This window comes from Seriola aureovittata, chromosome 1 (assembly GCF_021018895.1).
Source record: "Seriola aureovittata isolate HTS-2021-v1 ecotype China chromosome 1, ASM2101889v1, whole genome shotgun sequence".
Lineage (NCBI taxonomy): Eukaryota > Metazoa > Chordata > Actinopteri > Carangiformes > Carangidae > Seriola > Seriola aureovittata.
The window spans coordinates 26,899,952-26,922,388 of record NC_079364.1 but is presented as its reverse complement, the minus strand read 5'-3'; positions in this window follow the sequence as shown (position 1 = coordinate 26,922,388).

The following is a 22,437-nucleotide window of genomic DNA, read 5'->3' as shown; positions in this document are numbered from 1 at the left end:
TGGAAAAATTATTTTGCCAATTTTCTGTAAATTTGGTTAAAACGTCTGCTGAATTTAGATGGACACCTGGCTGCAGTCGCTTCAAACCAACTTTAATCTAGATTTCCTCCCATTACTTCATTTAATCATTACTATCACACCAGAAATATCACTTACCATGCATCACTTTCAGAACAAACCAGCACAGCTGTGGAAGAAAAAGACACAAAAAGAAAAAATACACACACACACACACACACCCACAAACCAGTAAACTGAAGCAAAGACTCTGTCTGATCTCAGTTTGGGGTGAACTGACTGTTTCTGCACTCTCAGGTGCAGTTTGAGCAGATGGCTCTGAAGCATATGCTTTAGGAGGGAAGAAGTTTGCCAACAACTCAGGGACGTCTGTTTGTATAGGTCTAGTTTCATCTGAGGTTATTTTTACTGGGTATTTAAGAGAGGTTAGAAAAAGGGATTGAATTTTTACTGGTGTGACTGTAAAAATTACTGGCATGCTAGGTACAGATGGGACTACAAATACAGGTGCAGTTAATCCAGTCAAAATACGGCTTGAGAGTTTACGCATTTAGCTGATGTTCTTATCCAGGAAGACTTCCAGAGAGCGAGCAGTAAAATAAGCCTCAGTTCTGTTATCATCAGGAAGCCTATGGGAGGGAGTGTAAGCCTCGTTTTATAAACGCACAAGAAATATTAAGAAATGAAATGTTTTCCATCCAGAGAGTAAAACACTAGAATAACCTTGTTGTCCCTGAAGGACAAACAGTACATTAGCTATGGTGCATTTGATTTGAGTCAAACTGGATTTCTCACCGAGTATAAATCTCCATTAATGTGAAGTTTCTGTAGAGTAAGACAATATAATGCCATTTACTGGGATTCTCCACCATCCCATCTGTGAAACAGTCTTTGTTCATCCTCTTACATTTGACATTCCCTATTTAAAGCTCTACGTGTCATGTCTCTTTCATTTGAAATTAGGCTTTGATGAATATTGTATGAAAAGGAACCTGCTTGCAAAGAGACTGACCTTCACAGCTGTGTTGCTGCTGCATTTGAAGTATTGTCAAGTCCTATAGGCTTATGGAGGCACTTAGACTAACAGAAGTAGAAAGAAAAGGACTGAAAAATATTTAACTAACATCGCCTTGATTTGAAAAAGCTAGCCGCGAGGCTCAACAGGCAAGGGCTTAATCACAAGGATGGTGGTATTTGAAACAGCACTTTAAATGCCCTTTCTCCTTGTTCTGTATTGGTGAGCTGTCTGAGTTTGCCCATTCAGCCGCATAGCTGTGATAAAGGTTAATCTGTCCATGTCAGATATCGCAGTGTAATGGCTGTCTTTGGATTAAAATAACAAACTGAGAGAAACCTAACTAACACGCACACATACACACGCACTGAAACACACATCAAACACATGGTGAGGCTATGCTGCTGCCTCTATTTGTGATATTTTTTTGTTTTGTTTTATTTATTGTATCCCTTTTCTTTTATTAATTTGCCTCCTTTGAAAACATGTTGTGATCGCCCTGCTTGTTAAAGGCGCTTTATAGATAAATATGCCTTGACTTAATTTTTCTCTTTTACAGTCTGATGCTCTACTGCACTGCCAGCCATCTGAAGAGGTTTGAGTAAATAACTACTGACTTTTTAATCAAAGACACTGAGGCTTATGGCTCCACCTTAACACACATGCTCGAAACATCTGGGTGACCAGCTGCTCCTTTCGCTAATCCGATCGGCTTCTTAATGTTCTCGGAGAACATCTGGCAGCACCTCAGCCCTTTGATTCATCTCACCTGGCAGAACCTTGCTATTTGGGCTTTACCTTTGCTCCGTAAGCATTTTAAAAAACACAGTGAAAAATGTCGACAAGGACAAGTGAAGACATGATTGAAAAATGTTTTAAAGAAGTTTCCGGTAATCATATCTGTGGTGCTGGAGTGTTTTCCTGCAGGGTATTTGCGCTTACACCACAGCCTCAGGTGACACTGATCGCTGGCTCATTTGCTCTTTTTAACGTTCCACTGACAGTTCACACTCGGGGTTATTGTTAATATCTGCCACTCTAATGCAGGGCAGAAAGGCTGCAGGCTCCTCTGACTGCACTCCACATCCTTCACTTCCCTTCAGAGCAGAAAAATGACGCAGCCTTGATTGCAGAAGGTGACCAGGGTGATTACCTCTGTAGATCTAAATCAAACTCCTGCACACGATTACCTTTCAAAAGGATGTATGACACATGTTGGGGATGTCTTGAGGAATAAATGATACTTGGTAATGTTATGCCACCATTAGTAAGGATATTATAACAGAGACAGCAAGCGGTAACATAATTACAGGCCCATGTCCTTAATCAATGTTGATAACAATTTCAAGACTGATGACCATGGAGTGTCCAATAATACTTCAAATCCAATAAGATATTCTACTTCAAGCATAATTCAAAAACATTTCGTAAGTTCAAGGGTACAGTCTAAGGCTCTGGAGCCACAAACTAAACAATAAATATGCTAAATATCAGGACAGACATCCATATGCAGAGAATTTTGTCAGACAGGCCTATCGGGAAGCCCGCGCAGTGTTTGGCTCATTTCCTGTCCAAAACCTGGGCTGCAGAGCGTCTGTCGGGGCAGCTGTCCAAACTACAGCCCAATCAGGCTGCGTGCCATCTTTCTGCAAATTCGGCCTCAAGCTGTGGAGCTCAAGAAAGCCCTGGCGCACTTGTAGGTGGCGGAAATGGCCATCATTTAGTATGGAAACACAATCTTGGTAAATTTAGATGAAGTGACGGGGGGAACAGCTCTATACATGCTGCTCGGGCGTCTCTCAGAAAAAAACTCTTACCATAATGGAACTGGCTCATCTCAACAGCTGCACTGGCTCTTCCTGTTGATATCACAGGCAACGCCGCTCTCAACCTCCCTTTTGTGTCTTCCTACCTCTGATCTCATCCATGTCGTACAACTGAATGCCTGGCTTAAATAAATGCTTGGAGCATCTGTCATAAACTGTATGCTGTGCTCTCTAAAAATGTCTCTTTTCTTGGATGTGCTGCAGATGAGGTGCTGGTTTCACCCAGACCCCGTGGCTCAGTCTCTGAAATTGTCAGCTGCAATCATTTTACCCACTTGAGTGCAGGTTCTTATGAACTCAACCTTGGCTAATCCACACAGCAAGGCTTCTGATAGCTTCCTTGTGGAGATAATATTATTGGATACCATGTGATAAATCTTGATCGTTAGTAATCAGCTTTGTAGAGATTTGGAGGAGAGGGGGAGGTGGGGAGTGTTAATCAATAATGTGAGTGGCCTGATCACCCCTAGGGGGCTGTGCAATTGCTGTACAGTGTCACTTTTCTATTCAATAAACCACACAGCCGCCGCTTCGCCCTGCAGAGCCGCTGCCTCTCCTTCCTCCTCTCTGCATATACACAGAGAATCTATTTTATAAGGCACAACCTCCAATTTACACAAACAGCCGGCTCCTCCAGACAGTCACGTATGAGCAAAGAAAAAAAACAAAAAGGACAACATGATAGGTATTGGTACCGGTAAAGCCGGTACCAATGCTTTCACAGTCTTGTTCAAATGGAGATTTCCTGCAGGATAAAGATCTTTCAGAAAAGTGACAGTAACTTCTCCTCCCCACATCTAAACCCAACAAAGCTCCTTTGGGATCAGTTGGAAAAGGATGTTCTCACCATAAATGTGCTGGCAAAAAAAACCCCCACAGCTTCTGTGTCATTTGACTGAGCCAAAATGGACAACGATCCCTGTGGAACAGCATGCGGAATTCATGTCGCCAAGATTTCACATACATAGAATGTATACCGTGTGTATTTATACTCAATGTCAGTCTTTCTTTCACACATTGCAGTGGGTCATGTTTATTTGGTACATAACCAACCCAGACATGCTTTACAAAAGCAAAGCAAAGCAGACCCAATAGATAAAAGGAGAAAAGTCGGAGAGGGAAAACAAAACGCAGGGGCACGGTGCTTCAGCTTGTTTCCCTCGTGCTCAGTGAACAGCTCTCACTGCATAATTAGTTTTTACCTAATTAAATAGCCTGCAAGAGGATGGTGAGGTGTCATTGTAAGGGTCTGTAATGATCTGTCACCTATGCTGAGAGCATGGTGTAGATCTGATTGACTGTGACACTTCCTATGGTGGATAACCTTCAAGAACAGCGAGACGGGAGCAGCTTGTGTCTCTGCAATACAGTTGTTTCTAAGTCGGGAATTTTCAGTCGACTCAAGAGTCGGCACTTCCTGCCAATCAATTTTGTTTCTATAAACAATTAACAGTTTTACTGTTGTCTTTTCTTCATTACATCTTATTCAGAAATAGAAGAAACATATCATTCACTCCCGTGCGCATGTTCATCTCAGCCGCCCCCACACCATACTCCTGTACATGACTCATGTAGTCATACATTTACATGTATTATATTATATTATTATATTACTCAGGTTTTCTCTACTGATGCAATGACTCAATGACTTTTAGGAGAAAACCCAAGTCATATGATTAACTATCTGGGTTACATTAGACTACGTGTTCACAACTACCGCATTTACTGTTTCTTCCACTGTGTGGAAGCTGTTTGGGGCTCAGACTTTAGGCTTTAGGCTTTTTTACATGCTTTCTACACGGTTCATCACCCAGTAAAGATGCTAACTTTTTGCTTGGGAGATGCAGATTTACCCTCAGACTTTTAGGATATTAGTCATTATTTGCACATTTAAGACCTCTTTATCCGACAATAAAATGTGAACTGGAAATAGTGTTTTCAATCAAAGTATGTAGCTTCATGTAAGCTTAATTAGCCGACTAGCTGATAAAATTTGCCAGCAACAGTTGTTATTCCAGTGCATCTTTTCTTTAACTAAAAATGTAGAATGGTCGATGACCGATATTAGTATTAATGTTAGCAAGCCAGGCTAACTAGCCTTCACTTTCTTTGAACACTAATAGTTTGCTAACTCTGCAATCCAAGTAAATATAAATAAATGGACTGCACACATATAACTAATCAATATTTCTAGTCTAAGAGATCACTCCAAGCGCTTTACAATAATTTACATTTTCATTTATTCATATACATACATTCATACACTGCTGTGTGTATGAAAAATGCACAGTAGCTGTGTGATATCATGATAGTTTATATTTTCCTTGCACACAAAGTGAAGAGAAACTTAAATTTCAGTTCCAGTTTAAAAGTTGGTGGAAGACTACTTTTAGTGGTTACTGACAAATTGTGACCAAGGATTTGTCATGTAGAGCCGGCTGTGGATGAGGGGACTGATTGACTGACAACCTTCCATCTTTGAACAAAAACTGTTAGAGAGCTTTTAAACAAGGTATTTACTTGTTGCAATTACCATTGCAAACGGTGCTGTGTAAAAATGGAAAGGTTGACAGGTGTAACAACAGTAATCGAGGGCGGGGACAGAGCGTAGAAAGATGTCAATAAGGTATACAGGGAGAGGTGAGAAAGAAGATCCGTTCAAGTCATCTTAAAGCTGTACATACTGTCAGAGGGCTATTTTAAGCCACAAGTGATGCTCAATCTTTCATCTCTTTGTAAAAAAAAATCTAAAAGTCAGCCAAAGCCACCTCCTGTGACATCTCAAACTGTGGCTGAACGGCTGCTGTATCTCTCCGGGATCACAGGTGATCTGTCATAGCGGGCAGGTGTTTTGTATGCTGTTCAGCGTCCCTTCGGAACAGCATCTGCTCCCTCCACATCCTCACAATCAGCTACCCGTGCGCACGCACACACACACACACACACACACACACACACACACACACACACACACACACACTATTCTAGTCTGATGCTGGATCTTTGTGCCCCATGCCCTTTCCAACCCTGCTGTTTATCTGCACTTTCCCTGACACAATCCCCCTCAACATGGAGGCGACAGAGTCATACCTGCGTACAAGCGTTTTCTAAGTAGCAGAGTTTAGTCTGTCAGCAGGCCGGCTTTGCTGTAAAGCTACGTGAATGCACAGGGAATCAGGAGAGTAGCGCTTGGATGGGCACAGTAACAATTAGTTGCGGTGGAGGACAGAGCAAAGCGTCTCTGGCTGTGAATATGCATGCCATGGTTTTCCACTCCTTGTCATTGGGACTTAATAAACATGCACGACTCAACAAGGGGCACTGAGCAGAAAGATTAAACTGGGCTAAGCCACCAAACTGCCTGCATCTCTTGAATTTATATATAGGCCTGGAGGCATGGTCTATCCCTCCAACATGCTCCACTGGTCTTTCAAGCAGATCTGAATGCATGCACCGGTGTTTCTGAAGTGATTCAGGAAAGGCCACTCCAATCTCCTCGCCGATGGACTGGAACAATGCCAGTAGAGCTCACCGACCCTGCGTCTCTTCTCTGCGTGGGGACAGGCCTCAGATAAAGACCACAGTGACCAAAGGATTCTTGGCAGCCATAGATCCACCAGGTCGGCACAGATGGAGTGACTGATGACTAAACCTGACTCACCACGCGGGTGGCAGCATTTGGTAGCTGTGCACACTGGCAGCAAGAAGTCACATTAAAGACTATGAACTTGGATACAAATAGCAAGTAATAGGTAAAGGGATGGCAGTAAAATTCAGATGACTCAATTATGTCTGCCAAACTGGAATAGATTTCTAATGGAACATTTTTGCCAATAATATTTTGCTTGGAGCTGCATGAACCAAGAAAATATGTACATTAATTGGGCTAATGACAGAGGCAAATAGATTTCTCTGGACATTCCTGCACAAAAATATTTCTCTGGACAGAGTCTTGATGCTGTTTAAAATTCAAATCGTTTGGGGAGTCGTGTAGTGTAGTGGTCTAAGCAGGCGCCCTATGTGTAGAGGCTACAGTCCTCGCTGCAGTCGGCCCTGGTTCGAATCCCGCATCGGACGGCCTTTCGCCCCCTCTCTCTGTTTCCTGTCACTCTCAACTATACTGTCCATTAAAGGCATAAAAAGCCCAAAAATATATACTTAAAAAAAAAAAAAAAAATTCAAATCGTTTAATGATTTTGAGGCAGCCTTGTGTGATTCAGGCGAGTAACACAGATATAGTATTTTTACATACAGGAAATTCTTTCCTTTTGATATTTCTTTTTGAAAATGGTGAAATAATACGCTTTTCTCTGCCTTGTTACTAGGAAATATTTGAGATGGTGTTTACACATGTCTTTTAATTGCCATATTTTAGATTTGACCTGCTCAAAAAAAAAACATTTTCTAACGCAATACAGAATCAAATGACTCGTTGAAATGCAAATATGCCCAATCATGGAATTTGCATTTATCCTGGAAGAATAATTCTCTTTCAAGATGAAGATTAAGAAACCATGCTATCCTTAAAGCCTCTTAAAAGAAACAGAAATATACAGTTACAGAAATCTCTCACAAACAAAACTGTTATAACTCAAAGACAAAAAAGATCTTGTGTTGTGTATGTATGACCTCTTCACTTGCAAGAAGCACACTGAGATGAGATGACATTGGACTTAGATTATTTTTGTTAAGCTATAACAACATCAAAATCCGCAACCATAAAATCCCCATATGTTTCCAAGTATGAAATTAGGCAAGAAGCACCAGCTCTCAAAAGGATGATTTAGGTTATTGTGAGCACCGATTCATTCTTCCTTCCCACTCCATCATATGCAATATCGACAGTAGTGGCCTGTCTATGTGTGGGCTACCATCTGCTTCGCTTTCACATTCATTGGGCATCATCATTGCAGTCAGGAAAAAGAGGGATATATCATTTTTTCCCAACCATATGTATTCATCAGAGGAAGAAAGCCTTCACTTGATATTCAAAAACCATCCATGTTACGCTGTCAGCGTACACCTTCTGATTTCTGGGCTTTTTGTAACACTCTGATTCTTTCCCACTTTTTTCTCTGGTCTTTCGCGAGCTCTGTCAGGGAGAAAGGATTCATTATTTGAATACATCCGCTCTGTTGCTAATTTGTAGGAGAGTGAAACGGAGACTGATGCCCTCTCCGACCTGAATCTGCCGTGTCTAATTATGCCTTCTACCTTTTTTTAGGTCACACCTGGTGTCACAGCGCCACACTTCAGCAATGTTAAGTGGTGCTTTTAATGGGTTTTCTGCCACAGGTTCAAGTTAAAAAAATAAGGCCCGGCATAGACTGCTCCATATTAGGGATCAAAATTACCTGCAAGTGGGGGCAGAATCATTTCATATCTGGAGAAGGAGAGAGGTGAGATGAAAAATTGAAATGAAGCGGTTCCAGTCTCGCTGATGTTATATTAATAATGTCATTAGTCACTTTTATGTTACTGCTAGCTAAACTGCTGCAAGTATGTCATATGTATGCAAAACAGTCAATAGTGTAGTAATATGAACAGAACAGGAGCAAAATATTTGTGTCTGACCAACAAAGCTTCATATTATAACATGAAAACTCATTGTGTCTCTGTTTCTAACATTCTCATATACAGTGGAAATGACAGATGAATATTATGTAGTTTTTTTTATTTTTATTTTGTTTTGACAGATGAGGAATTGGGATTTAATTTATTTGAGTTGTCACAGGCCTTTAGATTCAGCGCTGGCTTCAGATCTTTAAATGGTAAATGGAACCGCTTTCTTCTTCTTGGCTCAGCTGCATCACGCCAGAAAACAGTAATGTAGCAGAAAAAAACATGAGGGAATCCCTGTCTTCTGTCCTTATCATTAGGCAAAAAGTTCCACTTAAAGCTAAAAGCTTAATGTTATCACTTCTTTAAAACTTCTTTAAAAGGTGGATCTAATCACCTTAAACAAAGAAAGGTTCTGTTTTCTTCAGCTTAGAATGAGCCCTTCATAACTACAAAGGGAACAAGTCCTCCTCAGAACCCGCCATGTTGCATCGCCCTGTTTCTATGGTAGCCCAGAATGGACAAACCAAAAACTGGCTCTACAGAGGGCCTTTAATGTTCTTACAGGCCACCGCATGTTTGGCTAGACACTTGGAAAGGGAGGGGTGATGGGAGGGGTATTCAGTTGATTGTAATGTGCGACCTCACCGCTAGTATTACAAAATCACACACATTCATACATCACACACATACACACACTCATACACTGATGGATTCAGTATCTTGCTCAAGGACACTTCAACATACGGACCGGAGGATCCAGGGATCAAACCACCTACTTTCCAATTAGTGGACGACCTGCTCTATCTCCTGACCCGCACAGCCGGCCCCAATAGAATAAAAACTTGACAACACAACGGGCACTCCCAATTGTTTAATGGTGTGAAGGGACAGATGGCTTAAACTGCTAACAGCTGATGAAGCTGTTAGCAGCTTGTTGAAACAGCGGAAAAAACATCACCCATCATTCAACTTCTGCCATGGGAAACACCCTGCCAGAGACTTAAAGCTTAGACGTGTTTCCAAATGTGTCCAAAAATGGTTTTATCCTTTTGGAAAATATGCAGGGTAGCTGTGACATCGTGGTAATTTATATTTCCTGGCACACAATATGAGGAGAATTCAGATTTCAGTTCACGCTTAAAAGTTGGTGGAAGACTACTTTTAGTGGTTATAGACAAATTGTGACCAAAGTCATGTAGAGCTGGTTTTGGGTGAGGAGACTGGTTGACTGACACTCTTCCTTCTTTTAACAAATACTGTTTGAGAGCTTTTAAGCCAGGTATTTAACCCCTAAATGTTGTACCAGCTGCTGTTTGAGCAATAATAGGGAACGACTGCAGTTGCACTTGGAAGTTCCGTGAACATATGGAGCTGATCTGATTTTCTCTGGATGAGAAGAAGATTAAAATAAATACTTATATTGGTCTGATACTTTGAATATTTGATGAAATTACTTATGTCAGACCAAAAAGATGGAAAGCCCTATTTTACAAATCAAAGGGTGAGTAAACTGAGTTTAGATGGGTTTATCCTTCTCTATATCCCTACTGCAAAGTGAATTTCAGTCTTAAGTCCCTTGACACTGAGGCTTTGCTTAACAGGAGGAGTTGAGACAGAAAGCCCTGAAGGTACTGAAAATGAAGGACTGTTAAATAATTTTTGTCGGAAGGTGTGTCAGGCTCTGATTCGAGCAGACAAGACTTCAGAAAAACACAGAGGGTAGCTCCGTGGGGAAAAAGTGTGTGTCATACTCAACACCTTCACAACCCATTCTGATCAAGCTCTTTATCTGGATGGGCAGATTCTGAATAGAGCCAAATCCTGACGAACACACAGATACACATGCAGTACTTTAAACCCACTTCTTGTAGCATTTACATATTAGTCTTGCTCTAAGGCAATACAAGGATACAAGTTCAAAAGGCTACAAACCACAGCATCAAAGAAAAAAAACAGATGTAACCCTGAAGTGAACAGATCAGTTTTAGGCCATGTATTATTTTCTGTTTATACTCTTACCCTTGGGCCAGATCATTCAACAAAATCATTGTCGCATTCCTCTGCTATGTTGATGATACCCTGTTTAGTTTCTCTGACCTGCCTGTTTTACAGCTGAATGCCTCAAAATTTCTTGCAACTTAATCCAGATGGACATTCTATGGCCCTCCCAAAGACAAACAAGCACTACAGTATAAACGTACAAACCTATCAGCTTATGTTGGTAGATATGCTATTTGACTCAGACTTCACTTTCAGTGGACAGCTGACCTTGGATATATCCGTTTTTACTAAGAAAAGGTATTATTCAAAAACAAAATTTCCAAGGTAACCCAGAAAAAGTGGTAAATTCTCTTATTTCGTCTTGTCTGGATTATTGGAACACATTGCTCTCTGGTCTCAAGCGAAATAACGTAAATCCTTTACAGCTGGCACAAAATGCAGTGGCACAGCTTCTATAAGTTATTTGAAGAATTCATTAAAATATCTTATTGCTCATGAAGCCAGTGATTCTTGCTTTGTCTTATATCAGTGACCTTTTGACGTTAAGTTTTGACCTAAAGAAATGGTTTGGTCCACTTCGTTAGGCGTGTCTGAAACAGACACACACACACACACACACACACACACACACACACACACACACACACACACACACACAATATTGTGAACCCTGATGTAACTCCCGTTCTCCTCACATGTATATGAATTGCTGTACATTACTGATAAATATGTTTCGTGGGTCTCCCTCGTGCAAATCTTGTTTTCTTATGGTATTCGCTATAGCAGGCAGCTGATGACCAAATACACCAAGGAGTTTAGACCACAACCTCATAAAGCCATACCATATTGCCATGGGACCAATATGCCGTGGGTCTCTATAGACTCCAAGCTCTCTGACCAAGCTAGAGAGGACGATATGGGACTTCTTATGGCGATATGCCTCAAAATACATATTCAGTATTTCCTGTAGAGCTGGATTATTGACAGGATGATAATGTGTATTTATACCAACACAGGAAACTAAAACTCTCTGTATAGCAGCTGCTTCTAGCAGACTGAAACCGGTTTAGTTGTAGATTTTACAGACTGGCATCCCTGAAGCTGTTTACTTAAGTTCTCCCACACCACACCACACCACAAAACACCACACCACACTGGAGTGATTTTTATGGTCTGCTACTTAAATATCTGCAAATAAGAGTTTTGCTTCTTTGGTCAAATAAACGAGGAAACTTTCATCATGTCAGCAGTGGATGACGTGGAGCAACTAATATCCTAGTTTTTAAGTTAAGATGGAAGGACTATCTGTGAAGTCTCAGACGGGATTGTAGGAGTCCATCGTCTGGGCTGGGAAGGTCTTTCATACCTGCAGGGAGTCAGAGACGAGGGGAGTCAAGGTCTGATTAATACAGGAGCTCTGATTTCTCCTGGATATCGTTTGTGTGTATAAAACCTCCAAACAGCTCAACTGAAATGGTAAAAAAGCAAAACAAAACAAAAAAAACACAGACAAAGAGACAAGGCCACCGTATCACCAGAGTCAGAAATTATGTTAAAGTTGCATCCACATAAACTCATGCACTGAAAATTAAATGTCATTGCTTATGGCTGTCAGTACTAACAGTATCCTAATAAGAGCATCTTTATTTTACCCATGTTAGTCTTGAACTCTTAGGAGCTTTTTACACCTTTTATTTATGTGTCTTTTATGTGATTTCAAAGTATATGCAAAATACTATAAATTCAGAATTTATAGTATGCAAACATTTTTCGATTTACAGAATGTAATTATGTTATATGTCTACAGATGGCCATGTACAGAGAAAAAAGTGGATGTCTCAAAGATGGATCCATGGACTCCTGCATCTCTGAATGTCCTTTTGCTTTTCTGCATCTGTATGCTAACCATGACACTGCTCTCAGTCAGGTCTCCCTGGCAAAACAGCTTTAATCTCAACAGGCTTACTCAATTGTTAAACAAGGTTAAATAAAGTCAATGCAAGTTAAATATAAGATTAAATAAATTGATAAATGCTGTGCCACATTATAATTGTTGGGGTTTGTCCCAGTTTCAATGTAGTTTGCCTGTTTTGTACCTGGTATGCATACTGAATAATAAAAAACCTTATGTTATACATAATAACTTAACATATACACTTGCTCTTAATGATTTTTATGTGACATTCATTTTGTTAGATAACATAGCATGGCAGATAATATGTGATTTAATTAAAGTTTACCAAGTTATTATTGATGCATCCTGAAATCATAATTTCACCACAGCACATATATTAGTGCAATCTTCTTCCTACTGCATTACTACTGAGTCCAATAAAAAAAAAAAAAAAAAAACTGCTACTACGTCTGGCTTTTATTACTGACAATTACTATACTGACAAACTACAATTCTATGGCTGTTACAGGTAGTCTACTGCCATGATTACTACTGCTACCACTACTACCTTTACTAGCACTACTTAAAGTTCCTCTCCAGACATGTTTTAAACTATGATTCATATTTTGTTTAACATTTTTTCCTACATAAAAAGTGAAAAAAATGGGAGATAGTATAGCAGAGAGTATCAAGATAGACAGTGGAGGAAACATCATAGAGACTGAGCCACATGTTTGAGCCTCAGTCAGATCCAGACTCAGATGAGGAGTTTGTTGTGCACCAAAATCAGCAACCCGTAGATGTATCAGAACAAGTAAGCATATTTGTTTATGTTGTTTGTTAGGTTGTAACTGGCAGTGGCTGACACAGTGCTAGCGGCTGTACTAATGCAAATTCTCGCTCTCTGTACTGACTAGGTTTCGGGTTAATTTTGCCCTGGCCCCCGTCCCCGTAAGTAAACAGGATTAGTTCCTTAGGTTTTTGACGTAGGAATCCCTGGATGTCTGAATCTGTTTTTATGGGACTGTCATTGGTTCACTGCAGTTCAAAGGTGGAAGTACACAGTCATGGTTTTGACTGTTTATTTCACTCATTATATAAAAACACCATATGGACTTGTTAACAAGGTTAAAAACTTGATTTTCATCAGAGAGGGTCTTTAAAGCTTCTGTAAAGGATGGTCACTGCCACTAGATGTTGGACCAAAACAAATGCTTCAGTGGCCTATAGCCTCCCTTCAGCCAGTTCATGTTCTCAGCAAGATGTTACAAACCCCAGTGAAACCATCCACTAACCACACAAAAGAAGCACAAGTGAATAAAGTTACACGAGAGCAAAAAAACAATCTAGACACAACCATTAGCTTAAGCTAGCATTGCTGTGATATGCTCCACAGCAGGGCTGGCATTAAACCAACTAGCTGTAACAACAAATAAATTCGTAAGATCAGTAATAGCAAGTTAGCCAACGTTATAATGCCTACTGTAGAGTCCTTTAGCTGCTCATAGGGCTCTCCATTTCAGAAAAGCCAAACTAGTGTTGGCTCCACAGTTGGACTGGGAAAGAAATTCAGTCATGGACATGTCCACAGGGACTGTCCAACACAAATGACACGGATGGAGCCGGTAAAAACTATATGGATGTTTTGACAGTCTACCATCTGCCTGAGCTTTGAGCTGGTAGTCCCCATGAACAGTCCTACTGTGCACTATAGTTATATCTTTATTTGTTGCAGGTTCTTTTAGCTGATCTTAACATATACAGTATGTGTTCAGAGGTCACTTTGTACAAACTAGTTAGCTTGCAGCATATTGAACCATTTTTGTGTACAATAAACAGAAATTCAAACAGTGTTTTGTTTTGTTTTTTATTGCAAAACACAAGGTTGATGTGTCATTAAAATGTTACTAGAGGCACTTGTGCTTGTACTTGACATTGTATGTCTGGTACAGACATTTAAACCAACCCCTATGCACCATCTTAGAACAATCAATGCAATTTAACTGACAAAATGAGAACAAGACAATATTTACCACAAGTCATGTCAAAAATCTGCTGAATATCATCTGAGAAATTGTGAGGGTCAGTCCTTGGCCCATCTTTCATCTCCTACTATCAGTGTTATGGGAGGAGAAAAACAGCCACAGCTGTGTTTTAACAAACAAGAAACTACTGCTTCAATCATGCAGCAAAAATGATTAACGTGAGCCTCCTATCAAGCTTTATAACATGCAAAACATGAAACTGTTTCTTCATTGCAGATGATGCCGTGTTTCTGCCTCACAGAGTTCATCTAACTGGTTTCATACGTGTCTTTACCACATCATTAACGAGTCAACGAGGCAAATAACTGCAGCAGCCTCAGACAGACTGAGACATGAAGCCCAGCACTAAAGAAAAAAAAAGTAAGAGAAATATTCTATTTATCTCCCCCTGGCCTATATTTCTCTGAGAATAAGGGTCTGACTTTCTCCTTGGATTCTATTTTCAAGGCTTTGTGACTGTGACCCCTCCCACACCTCAGAGATGCTTTAAAGGCATCAAGGGTTCTATTTGTTTTTACTCACCAATTTTTTTTCAATCACCTTTTGCCACAACCACAAATGTTCTTTGTAGTGGAGAATATTTCCAGTGTCCTGATACCTGATATCAGAATTTCAGTAGTAGAAAGGCACAAGATCTTTATCATGAGTGATGAGAAACGTTTCTCTGTTCCAAATCCACATTGCAAATTAGGCAAATGAGACAATTGACTTACTATTTTAAATTCATTCATTTTACAGCGTTTACATCTCAGTTTCACATCATGCAAATAAGAGCAACAGCTCTCACATTAAATCATCACTCTGCAACATTTAAGGCTTCTAATGGTTTGTTATGTTGATGAATCAGGGATCCACACAGCTTCATTTCCAATGTAAATGTGTGAGTTGTGGACATTTACACTATACAGTATTATGTGTCTGCTGAGTGTATCTGAAGCATGCAGCCCAATGGATCTGAGACTTTGCAGCATCCCACTGACACTGTGTTTATCCTGTTTAACATTTAAGTAAGTGGCATTTAAAAAAAACAAAAAAACTATCTATGAAAAATGTTTATACTTAAAATATATTCACAAAATATGAAATATTAAAAAGGTGAACTGTGCTAACTATAGACCAACCACTATGCTGCATGTTAACCAAGCCAATGTTTCACTTCTTCTAAGACAAGAAAAGATAATAGCTGTACTTAGCAAGCCTTCACATTAGCAGCCAAAAGTGCCAACAAGAGACAAGTTCAAAATTTAAAACATTTCATTGCGCAGAAATAATGTAACATCATGTCAGCAAATATCTTTGTAATATAGAAATATCTTTCCTGCTTCTTCAATTCAGTTCATTTAGAGCACAAATTAGTCTTTAATCAATGTGCAGAAGAGATGATAATGGAAGATGAAATTCATTTGGATCTGAGATTTCTGTCTGTAGTATTTTGGGGGGAATTCTCTGTGCCTTTATTTGAGTGTAGACAGTGACAGGAAATGAGGGGAGAGAGGGATAGGAAATGACACACAACAAAGGCGTCCAAACAGCTGAAATGAACTACTGAGGCTGTGTGATGACCCCAGATATCTGGAAGGAAGTCCGAACAGAACTGCTGCCCTTGTGAAAGGAGCCAGTTGAGGTCATCCAGGGATCTGATCAGTCTGCCTCCCAGATGCCTTCTGCTGGTGGTATTCTGAGCACGTCCAAGTGGGAGAAGGCCCTAGGGTAGACACAGAACACGCTGGAGGAATTACATATCCTACCCAGCTTGGAAACACCATTGCATCCCTCAAGACGAGCTGGAGAATGTGGATGGGGAGAAAGACGTTTTGGTCGCTTTGTCTACCGCCAGTGCTGCTGACAACACTGTACTGTATGGTTGTGTAGAAGATGAAGCAGAACAACAGCATGGAAAAATGCTTTTTTAGTGCTCTAAAATGAAGCGTAATTCTACAACAGCTTGGCCTGTTTTCAGCTTCAAATCCTGCCTGATTTCATGGAGGGATCTCAGAGAGAAACTTGACATTTCCTGGAGCCACCATGTAAAGCTACTGAAACCCACATAAGCAGTGCATTTGTCCAGCCACTTCTATGTAAGTATCAGGTTCGGGTTCAGCAGTTTAACAACTAAAACTGACATCTTTCAACCAAATACAGTAGAGCCCTCTCGACCACCACCACAAAGTTGTGATAGTCATAGTCTGGCTCTGCAAAGTTGAATTTATGGTAAAAGAACAGTTTTCATGGGGAACTATCCCCTACTATCAAGCAGAGCAGTTGTCATTTTCGGACATTTGGTGGAGCCACAATATATACACTGCTGCTTATTTAGGCTGTTTAAGGATAGTGTTGTGTACTGTGTGTTTAACCTCTGTTGTTTAATATAATAAAGCTTGTGGCATTGTACAGTATTGTGCCTGTGAGAGTGTGATCCATGAAGGAGAGAGCATTATAAAACCATCATAAATGAAAAGAGGCTGCAAATAACAGTCCCTAAACACTGGCACCGCTCTCCTTCTATCCATAATCATTGAAGAAACGGTGCATTACAGGGTGTCCAAACGCAATACAGCACAAACACTTGGTCATTTAACCTTGACTTAACATCTAATTCCACCGACAGAGGATAGACGTTAGCTGTGTCACACGGTGGAGAAGGAGGCAGAATGTGGGATTTGTTCTGCTGTTTAAGATGAGTTATTTCCCTCTTTTTCTGTGCAGAACACTGAACATCACATCAAACAGCCACTTGGTATTATTCAGTTTAATCTCAAATGTACATATTCTCTCCTCATTAATTTGTGAATTTGTCTCACTAATTTCAACTACTATAATTTATCCTTCGTCATCCTAATTTCACATTTTTGGTGTAGTTTCTTTTTATTTCTTGCTTAAGTTGCACTGCTGATATTTTTAACACTGTCATAATGGTGCAATCATTTCTCATGCATTTATATTCAGGATGAAACTGCATTAGGCAACTCATTAGAGCATTTGAGTAATTAGGGCATCTCTACAGGGTCTCAAAGGCCAGATGGAGGGACTTGCTTTATCATTTCAGCTCATGATTGTAATGTAATCTACAAAACTACATAAAAACAGCTCCTTATGTATTTATATTATTATCATCTCACTCTGTTTTATTATACTTTAAAGACTTTTTAAATTTGATTCTATTAATTATTTCTCTTTATTTTGTGATTTCGGTTGACGGGGCTCAGATAACAGTGTTTGGTTGCTGATTGGCTGTAATTGCGTGACTGAGCAGTAGGAGGTTGGCTTTAATGTTGGCTGCCACGCCAGCACCATGCAGCCTGCTGGCCTGGCAGTGCCAATCCAGGCTGCACATGAATAACAGATGTTGGCTGACAGGCAGGACCATTTGTCATTTAACTGTCTAAGCAAAACAGGCTTGAGGGTGCCATCATAAGTCAATGTCACAGGCCTGGACAGCAAGGAAAGTATCCAAACATTTCAATACAGTTTAACCCCTCTTGGCTTTATACTGTTGTGTCTCTCTCATGGCCAAAGCCATGGCTCAGTATTACCTGCTCTGCAGCCCCGACACTATATCTGCAGAGACTTGCTTCTTTTTCTATGATCCACATAAATGGCTCGATGTCTCGTAGCTCTGGAGGTTTGTCCAGAACGGAAATAATGTGGCTCAGTTAAAAAAAACTTGCTGAGCTTTTATTGCATTGGAGAGACAGTTTAATGGTTGAGATTTCCTGTTTCTTCCATTGTCCAATTTCTACCTGTTTCTGTACTAAAGAGAGATTCGACTGCTAAATTGTGATGTTAAAATCGATTCTATTTTTGTCTGCTACACTGTTCCCCTTTCTCACCATGACTAGATCTTGATACATTACTGATTAAGTCTGATGGTTTTTCAATTCTTCAAATTTCTGTTATTACTTCCTGTCACTGCCTGCAAAGAAAAAAAAAAAAAAAAAAAAAACTCGCCTCAGAGGATGACACTGATTTTAACTGCACAGATTTTTACCATGTTTTCAAGCAGTTGCTTCCCCAACACTGAGATTTACTGCAGCAGTTGATATGGAACCATAATTGTAAATTGTGATCTTTTTTACTGGCGTGAAATGCATATGCAGTTAAATTAAACGGCATTATGTTCAGTTCTTTCCCAGCCCCCCCACCTCCAATAAACAGCTGCACAGCCTGGAGGTAGTTTAGAGCTACAGCAAATGCCAAATTGACCATTAATAGTCAACTATAATAAAAAGATCTGTTGTTTTCATGATGAACTTGTGTTGACGTTGTTTTAATAAATGTCAAAACGATAACATCGGAGTTGAGGAATGCATACATCTCTGGGGTGGTTAATTTCTTCAGGTTGTTCGGGTACAGGCTCAGCGGTGGAATTGTTTTTGATGTTCTGCAAGAATGATGGCTTCTTTTATTAGCAGACAACAGCATGACGACATCCCTCATGTTGACAGGATTCTATATTCACCTCGCCGCTCTGGGGGCCCGGCTCAGCCATTTCTTCCGGCGCACATCCCAAGGTCACCATCTCCACTTGCATGAAATCTTTGTCGCAGTTGTTCTGTGCAACTACAACCAGATGCGCTTAACTACATTTGGGTTTTGTCCTCTCTTCTACCACCCCCCCCCTCCCCCTTTACAGCACGATTGCATGTTATTTCGTGTTGCCATCGTAAAGCTTGCCTGTGAATAACTGTGACAAAATCCCCACTGGAGAAAAAAAAAAAAAAACGCAACAAGACATCACGCCAGAGGAGCCATGATGCAAACAGCCGAGTCCCTGCGAGACGGTCAGGCCTGCAGCCACACAAACCACTGCATCAGTCAAATGCCTTCAGCAGCTACATGTAACCACAACAGCACTCAGTTATCATACCCATGGAACCTCATCCACCCAACAAGAATGAAAAATGAACCAGATTATCACTTCACAGACAGCTGCCAAAAGGATATTAATAGAATTCAATTACAGAAGAGATTGGATACAGAGATCTTGTTGTATGTGGTTAAGATGTGGAATCTGTCCAGAAGGCCAGCTCTAATGCGATGCTTTGAGGAGGAATGCACAGGCATGGAGGGGAGAAAGACAGTCACAGTTTGGGCATTGATCTGACACTATTATCCAGGGTGGCATACAATGAATAAAGGATAGAAAGGAGGGGAGACAGAATGAGTAAGAGAGAGAGAGAGAGAGAGAGAGAGAGAGAGAGAAGGAGACGACAGCAAACGTCATGTAAAAAGAACTTTAATGAGAGAGAGACAGACTTCAGCAGTACATCACAGTTGGGAGCTGGTTGCTTCCTGAGGCTTTAAGTCTGAGGAAAATCTTTGAACCTGTTTTTCAAAACCTCCCAATTTCCTTTCTTAAATTAGTCAAATTGCTGGAAGGAAAATTAATTCTGGACACTGGAATAAGAGCTGAGAAGGTGGATACTGTATTTTCAGTTCAACACAAAGTCACACAAAGGCCGACGGTGAACTCTAAAGATGTCACGCATTGGAAAAACCACTGACAGTTAACAAAGGCCACGCAGCAATTAGATGAGAGTTAGATAAGAAGATTAACTGAGCGATAAATATGAAGCTATTGTCAGCATGGCCAAACTCTGTCTCCCCACATCCCCATCACGTTACATCTTGTTTTTTTACAGTGCAGGAAAGTGTTCAGATCCCTTCAAATTTTTCACATTTTGTTATGTTGCAGGCTTTTGTTAAAAAAAACGTTTTTGACATAGTGAAAACAGAATTTTAGATTTTTTTTTGCTAATTTATTTAAAAGTAAAAGTAAAAAAAAGTATTCTGACTCTTTATGTTGATGATGTGATGTTTCTACACCTTGATTGTTGTCCAACTGTGGTAAATTCAACTGACTGGACATGATTTGGAAAGGCACGCAGCTGTCTATAGGTCTCACAGCTGGTAATGTACCAAGCCATGAGCAGGAAGGAACTCAGAGACACGGTTGTGTTGAAACACAGATCTGAGGAAGACTACAAAAGGTTCCCAAGAGCACAGTGGTCTCCATAATTCTTAAATGGAAGAAGTTGGGAACAACCAGGACTCTTCCTTGAGTTGGCCACCTGGCCAAACTGAGCAACCAGGGGAGAAGGGCCTTGAGGAGAGGTGAGCTAGAACCCAGTGGTTAATCTATCTGAGCTCCAGAGATCCTGCGTCATCCTGTGCTCCCCTGTGTCATGCGACATGGAAATTAGGCCGCCATGACCACGACACGTCCTCCTTCCTCCGTCGCTGTTATCACAAGTTTGGTAATACGTCGGTGGTCCCTCCTCTCCCGCCACGCAGCCAAGGAGTGTCCAGCATTCCTCACTCAATTTTCTGACCGTTTTCAGTGCACCATCCATGTACTTGAAGTGCTCTGCATGTTGCCATACTTGTCGATGCGAACACACTTATATACTTAAAATAGCAAGTGTGAGTATGGGGAGTACACAATTTGTGACACAGCGTGTCTGTGGACAAATTTTGTCGGCGGAATATAGCGTGAAAACCGCGTACGATGCAGACACAGAACTTCACAGGTGTGTAGTTCAAATCAAAACGAAGGAAGAGTTCAGCACTCAGGAGTCAGACAGACCTCTCAGCTGGTGTGATCCCTTCGCAAGATGGTCTCTAATCTTGTAATTGTGTCCACCCCCTGTATATTGATGCGGTTTCACTGTGGAAGCCTGAATGTGATCATGGTTGACCAGGTGACTATATCTATCAGCACCTTGCACTTCTCCTACAGAGTAAAACTGCAATCATTCTAAGTGCTCGCATTTTTTAAATTGTTGCTCTTGATTAAGCAAATGCAATTTATATGAATCCTCTGAGCCCAATTTGGCATACTGAATTGCTTTCACTCTTCAATTGTTAAATGTAATGTTTCTTTGTAGTGCATAGCTCTTTTTAATTTAATCAGTGCTCAGCCTGTACATTGGATTAATTATATGTTGTAGCATTGAATCACTTGGCTTTTCCTCTGCTTATTTTTCTTAGTTAGTCCAGGTCATGTGGCCTCCTATTAAAAAATAAAAGTTGAACTTTTCTCCCTGCACTGCCTATAGAGGAGCCAGGCACTGCACAGCATCTCCTGCCGCTGCAGCAGCAGCCGCTCTCCGTTCACCTTGCCTGCGCTCACTGACTCTGATGTAGCAAAATTTGTGGCAGTATGAGAGACGCAGAATCATCAAGTTCCCTGACTGAACAGACTGTGAAGAGACAAAGCTGAGGGAAACCATTACAAGGCAGAGGTCAGGAGGTGAAACTAAAGCCGTCATTATTTTCAACTTCGAGAAAATGATGTGCAAAGTTTAAAGTGGCTTGCTCTTCTCTTTGTCTATTGTTTGTTTAACAAAGCTCAGCACAAGCTGGCTTGTTTGGGGGATTAAGAGAGTCCTTCGCAGGCAGGATTACAACAGTTTATAATCATAATAAGATTCTTAATATTCAGGAAATAGGAAGAACAAATGGTAAAACCAACAACAACAACCATTAGCTCATGTTAATAATAAAATAGGTTCAGCTAAAATTCAGCTAAGTGTTCTTGGTGAGACTTGTTCCTATGCTAAAAACACAGGGCCGGGTGGAGTGACTGCAGCATCAATCATCATGAACATGAAACCAAACACACACCTTCTGACGAATCCCTGTGGCTCCTCATATCCTGAAAAACACTGCAGTCAGAAAACATATCCTCACCCAAGTCTGACTGTGATCGTGGCAACGGACATCTAAACAGAATTTGCATATAAATGAGGTTGGGAATTAGTATCGGTTTGTTCTTTAATGTAAGCATTACCTCTTAGAGCGTATAGAGTAATTGCATGTTGATGACATCTCTTCATGGGATTTAAATATTTCCACGCAGGGAGCTGTGTGTGTGAGGAGGCAGAGAAACACACCTGTGAGTCGGAAAAATAAAAACACACTCAAATGAAAGCTCCTCACTGAGCACACGGACGCACGCTCATCATAATTACACAGTCAATATCTGCGTCAGGGCAATTTTAATTTCTTGATTTTGTGCCATTAATTCATTAATGCAGTTGCACTTATTTTAGCATGCACTCATGTCAGAATTTT